The sequence below is a fragment of the Chiloscyllium plagiosum genome, unplaced genomic scaffold, assembly GCF_037043375.1.
Source record: "Chiloscyllium plagiosum isolate Xiang-an unplaced genomic scaffold, Cpla_swu_hap1 HiC_scaffold_31, whole genome shotgun sequence".
Classification (NCBI taxonomy): Eukaryota; Metazoa; Chordata; class Chondrichthyes; order Orectolobiformes; family Hemiscylliidae; genus Chiloscyllium; species Chiloscyllium plagiosum.
In genome coordinates this window covers 43,274,461-43,287,286 of record NW_028270169.1, presented here as the reverse complement: position 1 = coordinate 43,287,286, position 12,826 = coordinate 43,274,461, and positions in this window count along the sequence as shown.

Here is a 12,826-nt window from a genome sequence, read left to right as displayed (position 1 = left end):
CACGGGGTCAGAGTGTGACTGAGACACGGGGTCAGAGTGTAACTGAGACATGGGGTCAGAGTGTGACGGAGACACGGGTTCAGTGTGTGACTGAGACACGGGGTCAGAGTGTAACTGAGACATGGGGTCAGAGTGTGACTGAGACACAGGATCAGTGTGTTACTGAGACACGGAATCAGAGCGCGACTGAGACACAGGAACAGTGTGTGACTGAGACACGGGATCAGAGTGTGACTGAGACACGGGGTCAGAGTGTGACTGAGACACGGGGACAGAGTGTGACTGAGACATGGGATCAGTGCATGACTGAGGCACGGGATCAGTGTGTGACTGAGACACGGGATCAGAGTGTGACTGAGACACGTGGTCAGAGTGTGACTGAGATACGTGATCAGTGTGTGACTGAGACACGGGATCAGTGTGTTACTGAGACACGGGATCAGTGTGTTACTGAGACACGGGATCAGAGTGTGAGTGAGACACGGGATCAGTGTGTGACTGAGACACAGGATCAGTGTGTGACTGAGACACGTGGTCAGAGTGTGACTGAGATACGTGATCAGTGTGTGACTGAGACACGGGATCAGTGTGTTACTGAGACACGGGATCAGTGTGTTACTGAGACACAGGATCAGTGAGTGACTGAGACACAGGATCAGAGTGTGACGGAGACTCGGGATCAGTGTGTTACTGAGACACAGAATCAGGGCGCGACTGAGACACAGGAACAGTGTGTGACTGAGACACAGGGTCAGAGTGTGACTGAGACACGGGGTCAGAGTGTGACTGAGACACGTGGTCAGAGTGTGACTGAGACACGGGGTCAGAGTGTGACTGAGACACGGGGTCAGAGTGTAACTGAGACATGGGGTCAGAGTGTGACGGAGACACGGGTTCAGTGTGTGACTGAGACACGTGGTCAGAGTGTGACGGAGACACGGGATCAGAGTGTGACTGAGACACGGGATCAGAGTGTGACTGAGACACGGGATCAGAGTGTGACTGAGACACGGGATCAGAGTGTGACTGAGACACAGGATCAGAGTGTGACTGAGACATGGGATCAGTGTGTGACTGAGACACAGGAACAGTGTGTGACTGAGACATGGGATCAGTGTGTGACTGAGACACAGGATCAGAGTGTGACTGAGACACGGGGTCAGAGTGTGTCTGAGACACGGGATCAGAGTGTGACTGAGACACGGGATCAGAGTGTGACTGAGACACGGGATCAGAGTGTGACTGAGACACGGGATCAGAGTGTGACTGAGACACAGGATCAGAGTGTGACTGAGACACGGGGTCAGAGTGTGACTGAGACACAGGATCAGAGTGTGACTGAGACACGGGGTCAGAGTGTGACTGAGACACGGGATCAGAGTGTGACTGAGACACGGGATCAGAGTGTGACTGAGATGCAGGATCAGTGTTTGCCTGCACATGGGGTCAAAGTGTGCCTGAGACATGGGATCAGTGTTTGACTGAGACACGGGGTCAGAGTGTGCCTGAGACATGGGATCAGTGCGTGACTGAGGCACGGGATCAGTGTGTGACTGAGACACGGGATCAGTGTGTGACTGAGACACAGGATCAGTGTGTGACTGAGACACGGGATCAGAGTGTGAGTGAGACACGGGATCAGTGTGTGACTGAGACACAGGATCAGTGTGTGACTGAGACACGGGATCAGAGTGTGACTGAGACACGGGATCAGTGTGTTACTGAGACACGGGATCAGTGTGTTACTGAGACACGGGATCAGAGTGTGAGTGAGACATGGGATCAGTGTGTGACTGAGACACGGGATCAGAGTGTGACTGAGACACAGGATCAAAGTGTGACTGAGACACGGGATCAGTGTGTGACTGAGACACAGGATCAGTGTGTGACGGAGACACGGGATCAGTGTGTGACTGAGACACGGGATCAGAGTGTGACTGAGACACGGGATCAGAGTGTGACTGAGACACGGAATCTGAGTGTGACTGAGACACGGGATCAGAGTGTGACTGAGACACGGGATCAGAGTGTGACTGAGACACGGGGTCAGAGTGTGACTGAGACACGGGGTCAGAGTGTGACTGAGACACGAAATCAGTGTGTGACTTAGACACAGGGTCAGAGTGTGACTGAGAAAAGGGATGATAGTGTGACTGAGACAGGGGGTCAGTGTGTGACTGAGACACGGGATCAGTGTGTGACTGAGACACGGGATCAGTGTGTGACTGATACACGGGGTCAGAGTGTGACTGAGACACGGGGTCAGAATGTGACTGAGACACGGGATCAGAGTGTGACTGAGACACAGGGTCAGAGTGTGACTGAGAAACGGGATGAGAGTGTGACTGAGACAGGGGTTCAGTGTGTGACTGAGACATGGGATCAGTGTGTGACTGAGGCACGGGATCAGTGTGTGACTGAGACACAGCATCAGTGTGTGACTGAGGCACGGGATCAGTGTGTTACTGAGACATGGGATCAGTGTGTGACTGAGACACAGGATCAGTGTGTGACTGAGACACAGGGTCAGAGTGTGACTGAGAAACGGGATGAGAGTGTGACTGAGACAGGGGGTCAGTGTGTGACTGAGACATGGGATCAGTGTGTGACTGAGACACGGGGTCTGAGTTTGACTGAGACACAGGATCAGTGTGTTACTGAGACACGGAATCAGAGCGCGACTGAGACACAGGAACAGTGTGTGACTGAGACACGGGATCAGAGTGTGACTGAGACACGGGGTCAGAGTGTGACTGAGACACGGGGTCAGAGTGTGACTGAGACATGGAATCAGTGCATGACTGAGGCACGGGATCAGTGTGTGACTGAGACACGGGATCAGAGTGTGACTGAGACACAGGATCAGAGTGTGACTGAGACACGGGATCAGAGTGTGACTGAGACACGGGATCAGAGTGTGACTGAGACACGGGATCAGTGTGTGACTGACACGCAGGATCGGTGTTTGACTGAGACATGGGATCAGAGTGTGACTGAGACACGGGATCAGAGTTTGACTGTGACACTGGATCAGAGTGTGACTGAGACACGGGATCAGAGTGTGACTGAGACACGGGGTCAGAGTGTGACTGAGACACGGGATCAGCGTGTGACTGAGACACGGGATCAGAGTGTAACTGAGACACGGGGTCAGAGTGTGACTGAGACACGGGTTCAGTGTGTGACTGAGACACGTGGTCAGAGTGTGACTGCGAAACGTGATCAGTGTGTGACTGAGACACGGGATCAAATTGTGACGGAGACACGGGATCAGTGTGTGACTGAGACACAGGATCAAAGTGTGACGGAGACACGGGATCAGAGTGGGACGGAGACACGGGATCAGTGTGTGACTGAGACACGGGATCAGAGTGTGACTGAGACACGGGATCAGACTGTGACTGAGACACGGAATCTGAGTGTGACTGAGACACGGGATCTGAGTGTGACTGAGACACGGGATCAGAGTGTGACTGAGACACGGGATCAGTGTGTGACTGAGACACGGGGTCAGAGTGTGACTGAGAAACGGGGTCAGAGTGTGACTGAGACACGGGTTCAGTGTGTGACTGAGACACGTGGTCAGAGTGTGACTGAGACACGGGATCAGCGTGTGACTGAGACACGGGATCAGAGTGTAACTGAGACACGGGGTCAGAGTGTGACTGAGACACGGGATCAGTGTGTGACTGAGACACGGGATCCGTGTATGACTGACACACGGGATCAGTGTGTTACTGAGACACGGGATCAGAGTGTGACTGAGACAAGGGATCAGAGTGTGACTGAGACTCGGGATCAGTGTGTTACTGACACACAGAATCAGAGCGCGACTGAGACACAGGATCAGAGTGTGACACAGACACGGGATCCGAGTGTGACTGAGACACGGGGTCAGAGTGTGACTGAGGCACGGGGTCAGAGTGTGACTGAGACACGGGGTCAGAGTGTAACTGAGACATGGGGTCAGAGTGTGACGGAGACACGGGTTCAGTGTGTGACTGAGACACGTGGTCAGAGTGTGACGGAGACACGGGATCAGAGTGTGACTGAGACACGGGATCAGAGTGTGACGGAGACACGGGATCAGAGTGTGACTGAGACACGGGATCAAAGTTTGACTGAGACACGGGATCAGTGTGTAACTGAGACACGGGATCAGAGTGTGACTGAGAAACGGGATCAAAGTTTGACTGAGACACGGGATCAGAGTGTGACTGAGACACGGGATCAGAGTGTGACTGAGACACGGGATCAAAGTTTGACTGAGACACGGGATCAGAGTGTGACTGAGACACGGGATCAGAGTGTGACTGAGACACGGGATCAGTGTGTGACTGAGACACGGGATCAGAGTTTAACTGAGACACGGGGTCAGAGTGTGACTTAGACACGGGTTCAGTGTGTGACTGAGACACGTGGTCAGAGTGTGACTGAGACACGTGATCAGTGTGTGACTGAGACACAGGATCAGTTTGTTACTGAGACACGGGATCAGAGTGTGACTGAGACACGGGATCAGTGTGTGACTGAGACACAGGATCAAAGTGTGACGGAGACACGGGATCAGTGTGTGACTGAGACACGGGATCAGAGTGTGACGGAGACACGGGATCAGTGTGTGACTGAGACACGGGATCAGAGTGTGACTGAGACACGGGATCAGAGTGTCACTGAGACACGGAATCTGAGTGTGACTGAGACAAAGGATCAGAGTGTGACTCAGACACGGGATCAGAGTGTGACTGAGACACAGGATCAGAGTGTGACTGAGACACAGGATCAGAGTGTGACACAGACACGGGATCAGAGTGTGACTGAGACACGGGATCAGCGTGTGACTGAGACACGGGATCAGAGTGTAACTGAGACACGGGGTCAGAGTGTGACTGAGACACGGGATCAGTGTGTGACTGAGACACGGGATCAGTGTGTGACTGACACACGGGATCAGTGTGTTACTGAGACACGGGATCAGAGTGTGACTGAGACAAGGGATCAGAGTGTGACTGAGACTCGGGATCAGTGTGTTACTGAGACACAGAATCAGAGAGCGACTGAGACACAGGAACAGTGTGTGACTGAGACACAGGGTCAGAGTGTGACTGAGACACGGGGTCAGAGTGTGACTGAGACACGGGGTCAGAGTGTGACTGAGACACGGGGTCAGAGTGTAACTGAGACATGGGGTCAGAGTGTGACGGAGACACGGGATCAGAGTGTGACTGAGACACGGGATCAGAGTGTGACTGAGACACGGGATCAAAGTTTGACTGAGACACGGGATCAGAGTGTGACTGAGACACGGGATCAGAGTGTGACTGAGACACGGGATCAGAGTGTGACTGAGACACGGGATCAAAGTTTGACTGAGACACGGGATCAGAGTGTGACTGAGACACGGAATCAGAGTGTGACTGAGACACGGGATCAAAGTGTGACTGAGACACGGGATCAGTGTGTGACTGAGACACGGGATCAGAGTGTGACGGAGACACGGGATCAGTGTGTGACTGAGACACGGGATCAGAGTGTGACTGAGACACGGGATCAGAGTGTCACTGAGACACGGAATCTGAGTGTGACTGAGACAAAGGATCAGAGTGTGACTGAGACACGGGATCAGTGTGTGACTGAGACACGGGATCAGAGTGTGACTCAGACACGGGATCAGTGTGTGACTGAGACACGGGATCAGTGTGTGACTGAGACACGGGATCAGTGTGTGACTGAGACACGGGATCAGAGTGTGACAGAGACACGGGTTGAGAGTGTGACAGAGACACGGGGTCAGAGTGTGACTGAGACACGGGATCAGAGTTTGACTGAGACACGGGATCAGTGTGTGACTGAGACACGGGATCAGTGTGTGACTGAGACACGGGGTCAGAGTGTGACTGAGACACGGGATCAGTGTGTGACTGAGACACGGGGTCAGAGTGTGACTGAGACACGGGATCAGTGTGTGACTGAGACACGGGGTCAGAGTGTGACTGAGACACGGGATCAGAGTGTGACTGAGACACGGGGTCAGAGTGTGACTGAGACACGGGGTCAGAATGTGACTGAGACACGGGATCAGAGTGTGACTGAGACACGGGATCCAAGTGTGACTGAGACACGTGATCAGTGTGTGACTGAGACAAGGGATCAGTGTGTTACTGAGACACGGGATCAGTGTGTGACTGAGACACGGGATCAAAGTGTGAATGAGTCACGGAATCTGCGTGTGACTGAGACACGGGATCAGAGTGTGAGTGAGACACGGGATCAGAGTGTGACTGAGACACGGGCTCTGTGTGTGACTGAGACACAGGATCAAAGTGTGACTGAGACACGGGATCAGTGTGTGACTGATACACAGGATCAGTGTGTGACGGAGACACGGGATCAGTTTGTGACTGAGACACGTGATCAGAGTGTGACGGAGACACGGGATCAGTGTGTGACTGAGACACGCAGGATCAGTGTGTGACTGAGACACGGGATCAAAGTGTGAATGAGTCACGGAATCTGCGTGTGACTGAGACACGGGATCAGAGTGTGACTGAGACACGGCATCAGAGTGTGACTGAGACACGGGCTCTGTGTGTGACTGAGACACAGGATCAAAGTGTGACTGAGACACGGGATCTGAGTGTGACTGAGACACGGAATCTGAGTTTGACTGAGACACAGGATCAGAGTGTGACTGAGACACGGGATCAGAGTGTGACTGAGACACGGGATCAGAGTGTGACTGAGACACAGGATCAGAGTGTGACTCAGAAACGGGATCAGTGTGTGACTGAGACACAGGACCAGAGTGTGACTGAGACACGGGATCAGAGTGTGACTGAGACACGGGATCAGAGTGTGACTGAGACACAGGATCAGTGTGTGACTGAGACACGGGATCAGAGTGTGACTGAGACACGGGATCAGTGTGTGACTGAGACACGGGATCAGTGTGTGACTGAGACACGGGATCAGTGTGTGACTGAGACACAGGACCAGAGTGTGACTGAGACACGGGATCAGAGTGTGACTGAGACACGGGATCAGAGTGTGACTGAGACACAGGATCAGTGTGTGACTGAGACACGCAGGATCAGTGTGTGACTGAGACACGGGATCAAAGTGTGAATGAGTCACGGAATCTGCGTGTGACTGAGACACGGGATCAGAGTGTGACTGAGACACGGCATCAGAGTGTGACTGAGACACGGGCTCTGTGTGTGACTGAGACACAGGATCAAAGTGTGACTGAGACACGGGATCTGAGTGTGACTGAGACACGGAATCTGAGTTTGACTGAGACACAGGATCAGAGTGTGACTGAGACACGGGATCAGAGTGTGACTGAGACACGGGATCAGAGTGTGACTGAGACACGGCATCAGAGTGTGACTGAGACACGGGATCAGTGTGTGACTGAGACACAGGACCAGAGTGTGACTGAGACACGGGATCAGAGTGTGACTGAGACACGGGATCAGAGTGTGACTGAGACACAGGATCAGAGTGTGACTCAGAAACGGGATCAGTGTGTGACTGAGACACGGGATCAGAGTGTGACTGAGACACGGGATCAGAGTATGACTGAGACACGGGATCAGATTGTGACTGAGACACGGGGTCAGAGTGTGACTGAGACACGGAGTCAGAGTGTAACTGAGACATGGGATCAGAGTGTGACTGAGACACGGGATCAGAGTGTGACTGAGACACGGGATCAGAGTATGACTGAGACACGGGATCAGATTGTGACTGAGACACGGGGTCAGAGTGTGACTGAGACACGGAGTCAGAGTGTGACTGAGACACGGGATCAGAGTGTGACTGAGACACGGGATCAGAGTGTGACTGAGACACGGGATCAGAGTGTGACTGAGAAACGGGATCAGAGTGTGACTGAGACACGGGATCAGAGTGTGACTGAGACACGGGATCAGCGTGTGACTGAGACACGGGATCAGAGTGTAACTGAGACACGGTGTCAGAGTGTGACTGAGACACGGGTTCAGTGTGTGACTGAGACACGGGATCAGTGTCTGACTGAGACACGGGATCAGTGTGTGACTGAGACACGTGGTAAGAGTGTGACTGAGACACGGGTTCAGTGTGTGACTGAGACACGTGGTCAGAGTGTGACTGAGACACGTGATCAGTGTGTGACTGAGACACGGGATCAGTGTCTGACTGAGACACGGGATCAGTGTGTTACTGAGACACGGGATCAGAGTGTGAGTGAGACACGGGATCAGAGTGTCACTGAGACACGGGATCAGTGTGTGACTGAGACACAGGATCAAAGTGTGACTGAGACACGGGATCAGTGTGTGACTGAGTCACAGGGTCAGTGTGTGACGGAGACACGGGATCCGTGTGTGACTGAGACACGGGATCAGAGTGTGACTGAGACACGGGATCAGAGTGTGACTGAGACACGGGATCAGAGTGTGACTGAGACACGGGATCTGAGTGTGACTGAGACACGGGATCAGAGTGTGACTCAGACACGGGATCTGAGTGTGACTGAGACACGGAATCTGAGTGTGACTGAGACACAGGATCAGAGTGTGACTCTGACACGGGATCAGTGTGTGACTGAGACACAGGATCAGAGTGTGACTGAGACACGGGATCAGAGTGTGACTGAGACAAAGGTTCAGAGTGTGACTGAGACACAGGATCAGTTTGTGACTGAGACACGGGATCAGTGTGTGACTGAGACACGGGATCAGAGTGTGACTGAGACACGGGATCAGAGTGTGACTGAGACACAGGATCAGTGTGTGACTGATACGCGGGGTCAGAGTGTGACTGAGACACGAGATCAGAGTGTGACAGAGACACGGGATGAGAGTGTGACTGAGACACGGGATGAGAGTGTGACTGAGACACGGGGTCAGAATGTGACTGCGACACGGGATCAGTGTGTGACTGAGACACGGGGTCAGAGTGTGACTGAGACACGGGATCAGAGTGTGACTGAGACACGGGGTCAGAGTGTGACTGAGACACGGGATGAGAGTGTGACTGAGACACGGGATCAGAGTGTGACTGAGACACGGGATCAGAGTGTGACTGAGACACGGGATCAGTGTGTGACTGAGACACGGGGTCAGAATGTGACTGAGACACGGGGTCAGAGTGTGACTGAGACACGGGATCAGAGTGTGACTGAGACACGGTGTCAGAGTGTGACTGAGACACGGGATCAGAGTGTGACTGAGACACGGGGTCAGAGTGTGACTGAGACACGGGATCAGAGTGTGACTGAGACACGGGATCAGTGTGTGACTGAGACACGGGGTCTGAGTGTGACTGAGACACGGGATCAGAGTGTGACTGAGACACGGGATCAGAGTGTGACTGAGACACGGGGTCAGAATGTGACTGAGACACGGGGTCAGAGTGTGACTGAGACACGGGATCAGAGTGTGACTGAGACACGGGGTCAGAGTGTGACTGAGACACGGGATCAGAGTGTGACTGAGACACGGGATCAGTGTGTGACTGAGACACGGGGTCAGAGTGTGACTGAGACACGGGATCAGAGTGTGACTGAGACACGGGATCAGTGTGTGACTGAGACACGGGGTCAGAGTGTGACTGAGACACGGGGTCAGAGTGTGACTGAGACACGGGGTCAGAGTGTGGCTGTGACTCGGGATCAGAGTGAAACTGAGATACGGGGTCAGAGTGTGACTGAGACACGGGGTCAGAGTGTGACTGAGACACGGGGTCAGAGTGTGACTGAGACACGGGATCAGAGTGTGACTGAGACACGGGGTCAGAGTGTGACTGTGACTCGGGATCAGTGTGTGACTGAGACACGGGGTCAGAGTGTGACTGAGACACGGGATCAGAGTGTGACTGAGACACGGGATCAGTGTGTGACTGAGACACGGGGTCAGAGTGTGACTGAGACACGGGGTCAGAGTGTGACTGAGACACGGGATCAGAGTGTGACTGAGACACGGGGTCAGAGCGTGACTGTGACTCGGGATCAGAGTGAAACTGAGATACGGGGTCAGAGTGTGACTGAGACACGGGGTCAGAGTGTGACTGAGACACGGGATCAGAGTGTGAATGAGTCACGGAATCTGCGTGTGACTGAGACACGGGATCAGAGTGTGACTGAGACACGGCATCAGAGTGTGACTGAGACACGGGCTCTGTGTGTGACTGAGACACAGGATCAAAGTGTGACTGAGACACGGGATCTGAGTGTGACTGAGACACGGAATCTGAGGTTGACTGAGACACAGGATCAGAGTGTGACTGAGACACGGGATCAGAGTGTGACTGAGACACGGGATCAGAGTGTGACTGAGACACAGGATCAGAGTGTGACTCAGAAACGGGATCAGTGTGTGACTGAGACACAGGACCAGAGTGTGACTGAGACACGGGATCAGAGTGTGACTGAGACACGGGATCAGAGTGTGACTGAGACACAGGATCAGTGTGTGACTGAGACACGGGATCAGAGTGTGACTGAGACACGGGATCAGTGTGTGACTGAGACACGCAGGATCAGTGTGTGACTGAGACACGGGATCAAAGTGTGAATGAGTCACGGAATCTGCGTGTGACTGAGACACGGGATCAGAGTGTGACTGAGACACGGCATCAGAGTGTGACTGAGACACGGGCTCTGTGTGTGACTGAGACACAGGATCAAAGTGTGACTGAGACACGGGATCTGAGTGTGACTGAGACACGGAATCTGAGTTTGACTGAGACACAGGATCAGAGTGTGACTGAGACACGGGATCAGAGTGTGACTGAGACACGGGATCAGAGTGTGACTGAGACACGGCATCAGTGTGTGACTGAGACACAGGACCAGAGTGTGACTGAGACACGGGATCAGAGTGTGACTGAGACACGGGATCAGAGTGTGACTGAGACACAGGATCAGAGTGTGACTCAGAAACGGGATCAGTGTGTGACTGAGACACGGGATCAGAGTGTGACTGAGACACGGGATCAGAGTATGACTGAGACACGGGATCAGATTGTGACTGAGACACGGGGTCAGAGTGTGACTGAGACACGGAGTCAGAGTGTAACTGAGACATAGGATCAGTGTGTGACTGAGACACGGGATCAGAGTGTAACTGAGACACGGGGTCAGAGTGTGACTGAGACACGGGATCAGAGTGTGACTGAGACACGGGATCAGAGTGTGACTGAGAAACGGGATCAGAGTGTGACTGAGACACGGGATCAGAGTGTGACTGAGACACGGGATCAGCGTGTGACTGAGACACGGGATCAGAGTGTAACTGAGACACGGTGTCAGAGTGTGACTGAGACACGGGTTCAGTGTGTGACTGAGACACGTGGTCAGAGTGTGACTGAGACACGTGATCAGTGTGTGACTGAGACACGGGATCAGTGTCTGACTGAGACACGGGATCAGTGTGTTACTGAGACACGGGATCAGAGTGTGAGTGAGACACGGGATCAGAGTGTCACTGAGACACGGGATCAGTGTGTGACTGAGACACAGGATCAAAGTGTGACTGAGACACGGGATCAGTGTGTGACTGAGTCACAGGGTCAGTGTGTGACGGAGACACGGGATCCGTGTGTGACTGAGACACGGGATCAGAGTGTGACTGAGACACGGGATCAGAGTGTGACTGAGACACGGGATCAGAGTGTGACTGAGACACGGGATCTGAGTGTGACTGAGACACGGGATCAGAGTGTGACTCAGACACGGGATCTGAGTGTGACTGAGACACGGAATCTGAGTGTGACTGAGACACAGGATCAGAGTGTGACTCTGACACGGGATCAGTGTGTGACTGAGACACAGGATCAGAGTGTGACTGAGACACGGGATCAGAGTGTGACTGAGACAAAGGTTCAGAGTGTGACTGAGACACAGGATCAGTTTGTGACTGAGACACGGGATCAGTGTGTGACTGAGACACGGGATCAGAGTGTGACTGAGACACGGGATCAGAGTGTGACTGAGACACAGGATCAGTGTGTGACTGATACGCGGGGTCAGAGTGTGACTGAGACACGAGATCAGAGTGTGACAGAGACACGGGATGAGAGTGTGACTGAGACACGGGATGAGAGTGTGACTGAGACACGGGGTCAGAATGTGACTGAGACACGGGATCAGTGTGTGACTGAGACACGGGGTCAGAGTGTGACTGAGACACGGGATCAGAGTGTGACTGAGACACGGGGTCAGAGTGTGACTGAGACACGGGATGAGAGTGTGACTGAGACACGGGATCAGAGTGTGACTGAGACACGGGATCAGAGTGTGACTGAGACACGGGATCAGTGTGTGACTGAGACACGGGGTCAGAATGTGACTGAGACACGGGGTCAGAGTGTGACTGAGACACGGGATCAGAGTGTGACTGAGACACGGTGTCAGAGTGTGACTGAGACACGGGATCAGAGTGTGACTGAGACACGGGGTCAGAGTGTGACTGAGACACGGGATCAGAGTGTGACTGAGACACGGGATCAGTGTGTGACTGAGACACGGGGTCTGAGTGTGACTGAGACACAGGATCAGAGTGTGACTGAGACACGGGATCAGAGTGTGACTGAGACACGGGGTCAGAATGTGACTGAGACACGGGGTCAGAGTGTGACTGAGACACGGGATCAGAGTGTGACTGAGACACGGGGTCAGAGTGTGACTGTGACTCGGGATCAGTGTGTGACTGAGACACGGGGTCAGAGTGTGACTGAGACACGGGATCAGAGTGTGACTGAGACACGGGATCAGTGTGTGACTGAGACACGGGGTCAGAGTGTGACTGAGACACGGGGTCAGAGTGTGGCTGAGACACGG